Consider the following 14,592-nt stretch of genomic DNA (forward strand, 5'->3'; position numbering starts at 1 on the left):
AGTTCCATAGGAAGTTCCCAACCATAAGGTAATGCTTGTGACGAGGTACCTCTTTAACTGTCCCAATCCATCCCTGGGTATGTTTCATGGTCCATGGGTTTGTGCATTATAAGTAGAGTTGTAAGGAAGGTACATTTAAATCTGACTTAGACATTTAAAGAGTAATCAGGCCAGCATTTTATTATTTAGGAGCAGGAAAAGTGGGTGGAAATGAAAAAGAAAAGCAAAATCTAATGATGGATATATTTCTAGGAGCACAAGAGTTTTTATAGCAACACCAGATTTCTCAAAAATGTGTACTGTGACTTGTACCCAAATGAATAAAAAATGCAATCATTTATTCTTGTGCATTGTGCCAATGTAAGAAAAGGGCTGCAATTCATCCAATGGTCCTAATTTAGACTGTTAGGAAGAGGAGAGGTTGGGGGAAATTTTAAAAAGACAAGCTTTTCAAGTATCTGACACACATCTAGTATGGCTATTTAAGAACTGCTGAACATAAAAATCAAGTTGGGAGAAGGTGGGAGGAACTGAATTCTTATTTCCAGAGCATCACAAGGATAGATGTGGTCCGTTTAGTCCCAACTTGCCGATGGTGGCTGCTTGGTCCCTTGACAGGAGCCAGCTAGGGGTGAGTCTGGAACCTAGAGAACGCTCAACATGCCACTCCAGTTTATTAACGACGTTTTACTGGCAACAGAAGCGACTGATTTCTGCTAAATAAACGGTTGTGCTTTGCCCTTTAGCATGGAGACTTCTGGAAAGAACTTCAAGGAAACTGAGTGCATTTGGGACTTTGAAGAAGAAGAAATTTTTATGTGTGTAAGTGCTTTCCTCCCAAGGAGTTGGAAAACACGCCTTAAACACAATCTCTGATGTTGGTATTTTGTTAAGTACTACCCTATAAACTAGCAGTGATAAACTTCTCTTTATAGGAAGGAAACTGGCGAAAGGGATGGGTATACAGCGTGAATTCTACAACAAAGAGTTAACCCCTCCCGGGTAACCTCGGCTGTGAGCGTCTGCCCCTTCCTTGCTTTCTACTGCGCAACCAAACTGTGCCCAAGCTTGAACCAACCATGACCATCACATCCCTTGCCAGTTGACTTAACAGACGCTTTTGGAAGCCTATCATAACTTCGGACTGCCCAACCATCAACCAATGACAACTAAAGCTTGGTCCTGGGCTCTCCAGGTCCGAACGAGGGCTAATACCGGGTCCCGGAAAAAGGGCGGTGAGGAAGCTATGACGGACGGCTGCGCTCAGCCAGTCAGGGCAGAAAGCCGCCTCCCCACTATCCAATGGAGAGGTAGAAAGTATGAAATGGGGTGGGCCTGTTGTCATGGGGGAGGTGGTGGCGCTTGGTGGCTACTGGCGGCCGAGGTAGAGGCACTGGCGCTGGAGTTGGTTGGGGGCAGCGTCAGGTGAGTGCCGGTATCGCGGGCTTGGGGTCTGGGGGCCGTCGCGGGGCGGAAACTCCACCTCGGTGCTCCGGAGGCGGAGGCCAGAAGAAGGGGCCTTGGACTGTGAGCCGGGTCGGGCCGGGGCCAGGGCGGCGGCGGCTGCGGCGAGTTCGCGCTGACTGGGCTGGTGGGAGAATGGCCCGGTTCCCGGCGGCGGAGTTCGGGTTGGCAAGATAGGCTGGGGCCGGACCCTAGTGTTTCTGGTCTGGAGATCTCTTGGGACGTCCCGCTGCTTGGGTCTGGGGCACTGAGCGGCGGCCGGTGTGTGAGGGGTAAAACCCCTCGGGAGACGGGAGCGGACGGGGTCCCGGGGTGGGGGGGTGACTCGGGGTGACTGGCAACGACCTGGTCCGAGGACCGGGTGACTTGGGATTACGCACCCATCACAGCTTGGGTGTGAGGGAGCAGAGGAACCCGGGAATCCCAGGAGCGGCCCGAGCGAGGAGCGCTGGGGGGCCAGGAAACTGGGAGTGGCCGGGGTCTGAGGGAGCCGGAGACCGAGGGCGGTCAGGGTTCGGAGTGACAGTGAGCGGCCCGGGTCCGAGCGAGGGGGTCGAGGAAAGGCGGGTTGGGGGGGGAGTTGCTGGGGACCCTCTTGAGGAGGGCAACTGTCGGAGGGTGGAGGGCTCCCGGGGGAGTCAGGAGGCGCGGGTTTTAGGAGGGTGGGACCTGTGGAGACCTTGAACAGCTGGGGTTGAACCGGGGCGCCCTGCCCCCACTGCTGGTCTGGAATGGGATACCCAAGACTGGACTGGGAGCTCCTGGTCTGACGATCCGCGGGGGATCAGGGATCCTCGAGGAGTAGCTCGGATTCTATACTAGGGTGAGGGGTCGACTGGGGAGTGGAAGTTGTCTCAGTTGGAGAGAAGTCAAGCAAAATGACACAGGGGTGGGCGGGGAGAAATAATTTCCTTGTAGGAAGCGCGTAGTAGATAGGGCGTAGTTGGAGGGAGCGAGAAAGTTGGTCAGGAAGAGAGTGGTGGTCTTGTAGAAACTGGCCAGAATAGTAGGTAGGAGAAATTAGCAGTGTGGCCATTAGTAGATTTTAAGGACTAAAGAAATAGAAGGAACTTTGGCTTCGTATACTAAGATGTAAGAGAAAAAGCTCCTAAAAGGGTTTAGTGGCTTGCGTTCCAGTGCTTTAGGGAAAAAAAAAAAGTGTTTTAGAATGACACCAGTGATTAGAAAATGAGGACGTTGACAGAATGGTGAATTTGAAAGGGAAAAGGAGAGGAGTAGCTGAAACTAAGGGAGTAAAACGGGGGACTTGATCAGAAAGAGGGGAGTCATGAAAGGATGGACATACCCTGGCCAAATTACAAAAAAATTTGAATTCAGGTTCCACCACAGTGTGGACAGTTTAACCTCTCTGTGCAAGTTTCCTCGTCTGTATAATAGGGATAATAATAGTCTCTATTTCATAGGGTTGTTTTTTCACATGAGTTAATATTTGTAGAACTTTGAGAATAGTGGCTGCCACAGAGTGAGCCCTGGGTACTTACTGACTGGATTGTTAAATAGAGGAAAAAGACCAGGGATTTTTTATGCTGTGGTTCTCAAACTTTAGTTTGCACCAGAAACATTTTGGGCTTGCTAAAATACGGACTGCTGGCCCCCTCCAGAGTTTCTAATTCAGTAAGTTTGGAGTGGGTCCTGCGAATTTGCATTTATCTCAGGTGATGCTTATGTTGGTCAGAGGATGACACTTTAAAAACCAGTTGCTTCCATGAAAACAATAATAATGTAGCAACCTTAAAATATCTGTGTCTCCTGCTAGAGACAAGTAGAGGCAGATTGCCAAAATGATCCAAATATAAGGGATACCCTCTGAGAAGCCTGTGTTTTTCAAACTGTGGATCATGATTTATTAGTAATTTATAAAATCAAGTTAATGGGTTACCGTGGCTTGAAAATAAAGTGAAATAGAACAGAATTGCAGTTTCCTTGGTAAGGAAAAGTATTATTTGGGACATTTTTCTCATATGTGTGTGTTCTAGGTCACAATGTAAAATGTACTTCTTACAGGCAGAAGAGTTTAAAAAACTGTTTTGAGCCATGCAATGCAGCAAAAATGACCCTTCAGGAGGGGGTCTTTAGGACTGGGTTTATTATTTATGTCTTTATTTTTCTTTTTTTTTGGTAATTTGTCTCCGGTGGAGACATTCTATTACATTTCTTCTTCTGATTCGGTTTCTCTTATGTTTGCTTTATCACATACTGTGTTGTGCCTCTTTTTAGATACTGAGAATCTTTGGTATGAGGACTTAAGGAAATGTGAGGCAGAGAAATGAAATCGAGTGGTGTTTCTTAGATGTGGTACACCTTTGTTTCACTTATGCCTTCTTGTTTATCCTTTCTTTTTATACCACTGTACTGTAAAGCACTGTTTGTAAAAAACCCAAGTATACATAGACATGTTGGAAGTAAACAACTAATGCTGAAATGGACTGGTTTGAGAAGCGTTCATGTATAGAAAATAAGCAAAAAAACAAGTAAGACCCGTTCCAAAGGAGAAAAGCAAAGGAGTGTTTCCTTTTTAAAAGAGTGAAAGTTATTTAAAGCTTCTCGTGGCCTTACATTAATACAAAACATATAATATAGAAGCATTTTTAAGGGAATCAGATATACTTTGGTATTTTAGATTTCTAGGTTTCTGAAGAGCGAAGAAAGTGGTAATAATCCACAGTAAAATGCACCTGGGATAGAGGCCTAACTACAAAGTAAAGTAAATTGTTTATTAAGCAGGAGCTTTTGTTTTGATGTTTTTCTCCCTTGAGATTGAACTGTATGTGGCATATGTTGTAAATTTAACTTGTTTGAGGGATTTAAGTGTAATCTACAGTAACTTTTTAAAGCTGTATTAAGAATATATATGTATTTTCTGGGGCGCCTGGGTGGCTCAGTGGGTTAAGCCGCTGCCTTGGGCTCAGGTCATGATCTCAGGGTCCTGGGATCGAGCCCCGCATCGGGCTCTCTGCTTGGCAGGGAGCCTGCTTCCTCCTCTCTCTCTGCCTGCCTCTCTGCCTGCTTGTGATCTCTGTCTGTCAAATAAATAAATAAAATCTTAAAAAAAAAAAAAAAGAATATCTATGTATTTTCTATGCTGTCTTTGGTTTGATTTTTCTTCTATAAAAACCTAGATGGTTTATATTTAGGAAGAGTTGATTTATGTTAGTTTTTGTGGATATAAGGACTGAGAAAGCAGTATAGAAACCAGAGATTCTCGCAGTTCTTAAAATTTTTAATCCAAGGGATTTATGTAACCCTTTCATTAATGTTTTATGAAATTGTAAAGAAACTCTTGGTGTAGCTTTGCATTAGGATTTAAAAAAAAATTATTTGAGAGAGAGAGGAGAGAGTGAGGGAGAGAGAGTACACGAGCGAAGGGGCGGGGGAGAGGGAAAAGCAGACCCTTGCTGAACAAGGAGCCTGAATCGGGGCTGGATCCCCAGGCCCCTGGGATCATAACCTGAGCCGAAGGCAGATGCTTAATTTTCTGAGCCACCCACATTAGGATTTTTTAACATAATTTGTCTCTCAAAAATAATTTCTCTCAGATTTTTATGTTTCATTAAAATTTCAATTTTTGTTTTGAAGAATACAAAACATAAAATCATTACATATTTGAAAAACATAAGCAGTCTTTTCACAGAATAAAATTACTGATTTTTATGACAAAGTTTCCAAGGATGAAAGCTTTTGAATTCCTTGCTTTGCATTACATGGAGTATTCCTACCACCAAAATGGTCGTTCTGTAAGTCACTGTGCAGTTGGTGGGCACATTTGTAGAGATCATTCAGTTTTTTACTGACTGATGGAATGTAAAATCTTAATAATTGAGTGTGGGAAAATATGAAAGTTCATTCTTTGCGAACATTTGACCAGTTTTATTACTTGCTTCTTAATAAATGGACTTTATTCAGTCGACTTATTATTCACCCATAATTTAATCACACTTATCTATGAATAGCTCTGATTGCTCAACTTACTTTACAGTGAGATTTGTTAATCTGTAGTTGAATGAATGGTGGTTTTTAAATCCCAAAGAAACTTTATGTTCCAGACTGTACAATTTAGTGAGACTTAATTTCATATATCAAAGAAAATTCAAGTAAATTATTTTAAAAAGTAGAAGTTCAATTAACACTAGTTAATTAAATTTATTTTCTATTTCAGTAGCGTTTTCTCCTCTTTTATTAATAGCTTCCGATCTGCTCTCTCTGCTTCTAGCCTTTATACAGTAAACCCTAATGGAAACTTTGGTGCCTGAAAAATCTAGTTCCTAAAAGTAGAGAAACATGTCTGGTTTTCAGTTTGCTGAGAGAACTACTTTTATCAGGAAAAGTCCCTTGGTAAACGTATCACCTTAAAAAAAAGTTGTTTATTTAATAGAGTACTTGAAAACCAGCATTTTATTTTGGGCTTGCCACAATGTCTGTTGTGTTTGATAGATTTTGATTTCCACAGAACGGCTCTTGAATTCTCCCAGTTTCTGAACTCTGATACATGGTTCTTTGATAGGGCTAAAGAGAATGGAAACAGTTGTACTCCTTAAATATTCAAAAAGAATTTTGCTATCTTATTTTTTTTTAATCTTGACATTAAAATAAATCCTTTTGTTTGCCAAGAGAATTTTTTTCAGTAATACAACCTATTGGAAATTTCATTATTAAAGTTAGAAATACTATATAATGCCTTAGGATACTTGTTCAGATGTGAGACACTGGTTCTGATAAGTAGGATGTCCTTATGATACTGCTATGTATTTTTGAGAATGTAAAATATCCACAGTTGGAAATCTTGGGGCAAAAGAAGGATTGAAACTAAGGAAGAATGAGGAGAATACGGACATGTGTTTAAGGAGGAGTCTGGAGGATCTGTAGGAAGTATGTCTAGAGTAGTGAGCCACTCTTGGCAGTTTTCCTAGAGTGACATATGTAAAGGAGGATGATCCTATTTGCAGCATTCTCCCATGGACATATTTTTTGTTCTCTGCAGTTTCCACTGCTTGTCATGACTCTTCCTTTGTTATCTTCCACTCGGGAAAGCAGGTCAGAATGCAAGTGAATAGACTGAGAATTGCTAGTCCTAGAGGATAGGAGCCTGGGCAGGACCATGTGGAATTAGAAGGCTCGACACTTGTCTCTGCTTTTGTAGCTCTTCCGAATAGGTCCCTAGCAATTGTCCCTAGGCCAAACCATACCACTTGTCCTTTCCAGTGAAGTCTGGGATTAAGCAGTGGGAAGAGACCCCCTGTCATCTAAATGGGTTACCAAGGAGCTGGTGTATTAATAATTAGTGTTCAGTGACTTGCCCTTCTCACCACCAAATCTCTGTTTCTCCTCCCTGGCTGATTCCTTCTGTTCTAATCAGGATCAAAGTCCTGAGTTCTCTGATTAGATAGCAAAATTTTAATTGTGGTAACTTGTTTATAGTAAGGTACATATAGTTAATTAGGAAAATGATTATCAGATTCTTTTCCAGTTATTTAGGGAGGAAGAAGGATTGAAAGCTGTGGAAAACTGCTTGGCTCCTGAATAAAGGCAAAGTCAGGGAAGCCAGCAACACAGAGAAATCTAATATTAGGTTGACTTCAGAGACTTAAACTTCAATCTTGAGTTCTTGACTCTATTGTCTTATTTTTAGTCCCATCTGTTGAATAACTTGGATCTTTCTTTTTTTTTTTTTTAAGATTTTATTTATTTATTTGACAGAGAGATCACAAGTAGGCAGAGAGGCAGGCAGAGAGAGAGGAGGAAGCAGGCTCCCTGCCGAGCAGAGAGCCCGATGCAGGGCTCGATCCCAGGACTCTGAGATCATGACCTGAGCTGAAGGCAGCGGCTTAACGCACTGAGCCACCCAGGCGCCCCTGGATCTTTCTTTTAATTCAGTTATATTTTTTGCCTTTAAGTCACAGTAAAATTCTTAATTATTTACACCCAGATTAGCAATGTTATAACTAATTCCTAAATTCTTTTGGGTTATGAAGCATAGCTGTGGAACCTGTTAGATAAATTTTTCATTAGATTTGACTTCGGGGTTTTTTTAAGCTAGTGTTTAAGTATCGAGTCTCCGTGGCATTGAGTATCCTTAACATAGTGTGGCAGTTCTCAATCTGCAAATCTTTGAATTGGGGTGGATGTTTTGTACAGTTAATTCATTTGCTCATCAAATGTTATCTGACAAAAAGTAGTCAGTAGTAGACAAAAGTAGTAATTCTAAAAATATAATTATACTTAAAAAATATATATACTTAGAACTTACTACTTTTATATATATATGCATATGTTATCTATATTATATAAATGTTGAGGTGAATTAAATTTTTTATTTTGAAGGTTAGACTGAATTCATAGAAGCTTTGGTTATTTTGACTATTTGCTCTGTCAGTGGATATTGAATATTCAGCTATTATCATATAGGGATTAGATACTATTTTGACTTTAAAAAATTATTTTATTATTATTTTTTTTACTATTTTGACTTTTAAAAAGGTTCATCCTTAAAAGCTCTTAGCCTACTTTTTCTGTCTTTTCCTTACCCAAATGTGCCATTTTAGAAACCCTACTATACTTCTGTTTCCCCCAACATGGTGTATGCATTCTTTTTCCTCTCTTTTGGGTAGCTTTATTCAGGTATAATTGACATACAATGAAATTGCAGATGTTTTAGGTATATGGTTTGATGGGTTTTTACCTGTTTATCCACCACAATCAAGATAAGGAACATACTTAACCATTCTAAAGGTTTCCTTGTGCATGTTTATAAGCTATCTCTCCCTTTCCACCCTTAGAGGTAACCACTAATCTGTCATAGATTATCTGCATTTTCTAGAATTTTATGTAAAGATAATTGTAGTATGTACTTTTTTTGATAGGGAGGTCTGGCTTCTTTCACTCAACCTAATTTATTTGAGATTTATCCATGTTCTTTTGTGCATCAGGAGTTTATTCCTTTTTATTGTGGAGTAGTATTCCAATATATAGTTATATCACAATTTAAAAAATCTCTTGTTGATAGACATTGGATTTTTTCCAGTTTTTGGTTGTTCACACAAAGCTGCTATGAACATTCCTGTACAAGTTTTTTTTTTTTTTTTTTTTAAGATTTTATTTATTTATTTGACAGGCAGGCAGAGAGAGAAGGGGAAACAGGCTCCCTGCTGAGCAGAAAGCCCGATGCGGGGCTCAATCCCAGGACCCTGGGATCACGACCTGTGCCGAAGGCAGAGGCTTTAACTCACTGAGCCACCCAGGCGCCCCTGTACCAGTTTTTATATGGACATGTGTTTTCATTTTTTTTTAAGATTTATTTATTTGAGAGAGAGAGCAAGCTCGCACACGCGGGAGGCAGAAAGAGAGAACCCTAAGCCCACTCCCCACCGAGTGCAAAGCCTGACTGGGGCTCCATCCTGCGACCCATGAGATCATAACCCTGGTGGAAACCAAGGGTCAGTGGCCTAACCGACCAAGCCATCCAGGGGTCCCTTTATTTTTTTGGGTGTATCTCTAGTAGTAGTAGAATTGCTGGTTTATATGGTAACTCAGTTTTCCAAAGCAGCTATATATGCCATTTTATATTTCCACCAAGAGAGGCAGTGAGCATTCTAGAGAGCATTCCACATCCTCACCTACACTTGTTACTACTTTTGGTTTTTTATTATAGCTATCCTAGTAGACGTGAAGGGACAACTCGTGGTGGTATTCCTTTGAATTTCCCTGATGGCTAATGAGAATTTTTTCATGGGTTTATTGCCTGTTTATCTTCTTTGGAGAAATGTTTTTTGGATCCCTTGCCCAATTAAAAAATGGGGTTATTTGCCTATTATTATGTAGTTTGAGTTGTAAAAATATACATTCTGGACACAAGTCCCTTATAGATACTGGATTTGCAACTAATTTCTTTCTTCCTTCCTTTTCCTTCCTCTCCTTTCCTTTTCTTTCCATTCTGTTCCGTTCCTTTCCTTTCCTTCCTTCCTTCCTTTCTTTGAAAGTGTATTTATCTATTTATTTGTAATCTCTATACCCAACATGGGGCTCTAACTCATGACCCCAAGAACAAGAGTCACATGCTCTTCTGACTGAACCAGCCAGGGACCTTTGTTACAAAAGTTTAATAAACTATTCTGCTTTGTTACTAATTCTTCCAAGTAGCAGTTTGTTGGCCTTTTGGTCTAGTGTGGCAGTTGGGGTCGTGGTGCCAAGGGAAGCATTTAGGAGTTGCGGGAATGGTTTATAAATGAATCCACTGATCTAAATATATGATTGTATAATTTCATCCTTACATTGTTTCATACTTGGACATTGAATGAAGTTCAGGTGTCATTTTTCTCCTGACAGTGCACCCTTGTGTCCATAGTTCTATAGAAGCTTCAGTGTTGGACCTTTAATGGAAATCAGGGTCAGATTTTTAAACATCTTACTTAAGGGAATAGTAGTTTCTATTATACCCCTTCTTTCCCCTCCCCCTTTCCCCCCCTACTCTCCCTCCCTCCCTCCCTCTTTTTTTTTTTTTTCTTAAGATTTACTCTATTTTTAAAATAATTTACTTATTTGTGTGTGAGAGAGAGTGCACACGCAAGCAGGGAGAGCTACCTGCAGAGCAGGCAGAAAGAGGAGAAGGCTCACCAATGATCAAGGTGCCTGATGCAGGGGTTGATCGTAAGACTCTGGGATTGTGACCTGAGCTGAAGGTAGAAGCTTAACCAACCGAACCACCCAGGCATCCCAAGATGTATTTATTTTAGAGGGAAAAAGCACGTGTGCAAGCATGAGCAGAGAGAGAGAATCTCTAGCTGACTGCCTGCTGAGTGGGGATGACACACATGGGGGCTTGATCCTGGGGACCCCGGAGATCAGGACTTGAACTGAAATCGAGGGTCAGAGGCTTAACTGACTGAGCCACCCAGGAACCCCTCCCCTCTTTTTTTTTTTTTTTTTTAAGATTTTATTTATTTACTTGACAGATAGAGATCACAAGTAGGCAGAGAGGCAGGCAGAGAGAGAGAGGAGAAAGCAGGCTCCCCGCGGAGCAGAGAGCCTGATGTGGGGCTCAATCCCAGGACCCTGGGATCATGACCTGAGCCAAAGGCAGAGGCTTTTAACCCACTGAGCCACCTAGGTGCCCCTACCCCTCCCCTCTTTAACTCATCTAGCCTAGTACCTTTTTATCTAAAGAAGACACTTTTGAATTAAGCACATAGCCTTTTCCTGAGGGAAAATAAAATACTAAGGCCTTATTTAAATTGGAAATTCAAGGAAATGTTCTATGGTGATGATTAAAAACATTATAGAGGAAAAATTTTAAGGATTTTAATTAACTTTGGTAAATTCAAAATCAAGAATTAGTATAACTAATATCATAGTTTTCTTTCCTATGTAATCTTAGTTGAAGTTGAGAAATAGCATGGTATTTTCCTTTTCATTTAAAATATAAATGTAATTCTTTTACAGTTTGTGTGATTTACTTAGCATTTTCAGATAAACTGATTTTTTTTTTAAGATTTTTATTTATTTATTTGACAGAGAGATCACAAGTAGGCAGAGGAGGCAGGCAGAAAGAAGGGGGAAACAGGCTCCCGGCTGAGTAGAGAGCCTGATGCAGGGCTCGATCCCAGGACTCTGAGATCATGACCTGAGCCAAAGGCAGAGGCTTAACCCACTGAGCCACCCAGGTGCCCCTAAACTGATTCTTTGTTTAAAGAACATTTAACTGGGGCTTCTGGATGGCTCAGTTGGTTAAGTAACCAACTCTTAACTTCCACTCAGGTCCTGATCTCATGGGTTGTAAGATCCAGCCTTGGGTTGGGGCTCTGAGCTCAGTGGAGAGTCTGCTTGAGATTCTATCTCTCCCTCTGCCTCCCCTTCTCTCTCTCTCTCTTTTTCAAGTAAGTCTTTTTAATTTTATTTTTTGAAAAGATTTTGTTATTTGAGAGAGAGAGAATAAAAGATAGAGAGGCAGTATGAGAAGGGGAAAGGAAGAAGCAGGGACTCTGGGATCATGACCTGGGCTGAACGCAGTCGCTTAACCAACTGAGCCACCCAGGTGCCTCAAGTAAATCTTTAAAAAAAAAAAAAACATTTAACTCTAAATTGAGCTCTTTTTCCACATGTTTTAGTAGGCATTATATTTTCTTTTTGGAGTTCTTAGGAACAAAGGGAAGAGTATACATCTTTTACATGGTATTTGAATTTTGTGTGTTTCATTTCTCTTTGTGGAGTTCTGCTCTTTTAGAATATGAGGGCAGGACTTTGCCAAGTAAGAACTAATTTCCTGGGAAGGCAGGTTGCTGGCTTGATTCTGGCTGTGCCTGAGTTTAGTCCTATGCAAAATAATGAAATCACCTAATTATTTTCTCTAATTCAAATTAAACATGATTGGTTTATATTTGCATTATATTGAATTCTGTAACCTTTTCTTATAGATTTGTTAACATACCTTGAAGGATTTTGACTTCCTTTGATAAGTTGGCTATTTGTATCTGAAATAATACTAATGATGTGTTCCTTCAATGAAGCTTCTTACTCTTTTGGTCTCCCCCCGCTCCCAGTAGATGTAGTTAGTGTGGGATATCACTTGTGCTTTTACAAGAAAGCCCAGACACTGAAATATAATCATAGTTTCTATGATATTGACCCTTCATTCTTTTTAAAAAGCTTTTATTTATTTATTTTGTGAGAGAGTGTATGTACATTCATACACGTGAGTGAGGGAAAGGGCAGAGGGAGAGAGTGAATCGCAGGTTAACTCTACTCTGAGGGTGCAGCCCGATGAAAGGCTCAAGGCAGGGTTTGATCCCACCACCCAGAGCATGACCAGAGCTGAAATCAAGAGCTGGGCACTCAACCCAGTAAGCCACCCAGGTGCTCTGACCCTTCATTATTTTTTTAATGACATTAACATTTATTATCTATTTTTTCCTCATGCAGATTTTTCTTGAACACATAATTTTGGAACTTCCGGGGTTTTTTTTGTTTTTGTTTTTTTTTTTTAAGGCTCCACACTGGGCATCGAGCTCAATGCAGAGCTTGAACCCATGACTCTGAGACCAAGACCAGGAGATGGTCACTTAACTGACTAAACCACCTAGGCACCCCTGGAACCTGCCTTTTTTTTTAAACATACATTTTAATAGCATTATAATTATTTGAAACAGTTGAAAACAGCTGAGGAATATTCCATTAAAGTATATATCGTCATTTATACAAGGGATTTCCATAGTTTCACATTCAGATTATTAATTTCCAATTATTATAGACAAAACATCATTGAATATTGCTAAACACAGATCTTTGTCCACATTTCTATAATGTTAAGATAGATTTCTATAAGTGGAATTATCAAGTCAAGGTATACATTTCTGAGGGTTCTTAAGAGAGCAAAACTGCATAATTCTTTTCTAGAAAGGTTGTACAAATTTATGTTTCCATTAACGGTGTATGAGGTTGAGATATATACCCTTGCCAGCAGTGTTATCATTTAAAAATATTTGCTAATTTGATAGGGAGAAAATAGTAACTGGTTTCTGAAATTTTTATTTTATCATTAGTGGAACATTTTAAATATTATCATTAACCTTTAAATATTTCCTTTAAGTGAAGTTATATTCCTGTTCTTTGCCGATTTTCTTTTTCTTTTTCTTTTTGAATGGTCTCTAATTTTTTTTTTTTAAGATTTTATTTATTTGAAAAAGAGAGAGATCACAAGTAGGCAGAGAGGCAGGCAGAGAGATGGGGAGGGAAGCAGCCTCCCTGCCGGGCAGAGAGCCCGATGTGGGGCTCAATCCCAGGACCCTGGGATCATGACCTGAGCTGAAGGCAGAGGCTTAACCCACTGAGCCACCCAGGCACCCTGAGTGGTCTCTAATTTTTATGTGGAATTTAGGGATGGATAATATTCAGAGCTGTGACTTAATTTACATAAATGATCAGCAAAAAGTTTAATGTACCTGTCTTTTTTCTTTAGATTTTATTTATTTAAGGAGAGAATGAGCAGTGGGGAGGAGTAAAGAGAGGGAGAGAGACAGACTTCCTGCTGAACAGTAATGTCCCTTTCAATTTTTTTTTAAAGATTTTATTTATTTATTTGACAGAGATCACAAGTAGGCAGAGAGGCAGGCAGAGAGAGAGGGGGAAGCAGGCTCCCTGCTGAGCACAGACCCCCCCCCCCCAGTCCCCCAAGGTGGGGCTCCATTCCAGGACCCTGAGATCGTGACCTGAGCCGAAGGCAGAGGCTTAACCCACTGAGCCACCCAAGCACCCCTCTTTCAATTTTGTTTTGCCCTCCCTCCCTGCCACTGCTTTCTGATTTTGTCTGTTCTTGAATTTCATATAAATGGAATATGTACTCTTTATCTGGCTTCTTGTCTTTAACATATTTTTGAGATTCACTTTGTTTTGTATATTTTTTTGTTAAGGAAATAGAGCAATTGTATGCCCTTTTAAACACAATGCCATTTAAACCATCCCTAGACCACAGTTTAAGTATTCAATTTACCTCAAGTCCAATTTGTATCTCCTTAAGACATGGTTTCCTATGAAGTAGCCATTTTAAGTGAGTCTTCTTTTTTATATCTACATGGATGATTTCTGGAGGGAACACTCAGGAGAAACATGTACCAAGAAAACATAAGAAAAAAAAAATACATGTACACATACATTTAAGAGTTTCACTTAATAAAAGTAGAATTGCTTAATAAAACCCTGAGATTTATTTGTCCCTCTCTCTCTCTCTCTTTTTAAATTAAATTAAATTAAATTTTTTGTTTTTCTTTTTTTTTTTTTTAAATTATTTTTATTAACATATAATGTATTATTTACCTTAGGGGTACAGGTCTGTGAATCATCAAGCTTACACATTTCACAGCACTCACCATAGCACATACCCTCCGCAATGACCTTTTTTTTTAAAAAGTTTTTAAATTTTTAAATTTTTATTTTTATTTTTACTTTTTAAAAGATTTTATTTATTTATTTGACAGAGATCACAAGTAGGCAGAGAGAGAGGAAGGGAAGCAGGCTCCCTGCTGAGCAGAGAGCCCGATGTGGGGCTCCATCCCAGGATCCTGGGATCATGACCTGAGCAGAAGGCAGGGGCTTTAACCTACTGAGCCACCCAGGTGCGCCAAG

General features: G+C 40.2%; 1 protein-coding gene across 1 annotated transcript in view; it reads left to right on the forward strand.

The window, feature by feature from the left end:
- The first annotated feature begins 1,324 nt into the window (after positions 1-1,324).
- NUMB (NUMB endocytic adaptor protein) overlaps positions 1,325-14,592 on the forward strand; it is a 192,215-nt gene continuing 178,947 nt past the window's right edge. Inside the window, exon 1 of the mRNA XM_047739255.1 lies at positions 1,325-1,425. The gene's annotated coding sequence lies outside the window, so the exon portion shown is untranslated. The remainder of the gene's footprint in view (positions 1,426-14,592) is intronic.

This window comes from Lutra lutra, chromosome 7 (genome assembly GCF_902655055.1).
Source record: "Lutra lutra chromosome 7, mLutLut1.2, whole genome shotgun sequence".
NCBI classification, from domain to species: Eukaryota; Metazoa; Chordata; class Mammalia; order Carnivora; family Mustelidae; genus Lutra; species Lutra lutra.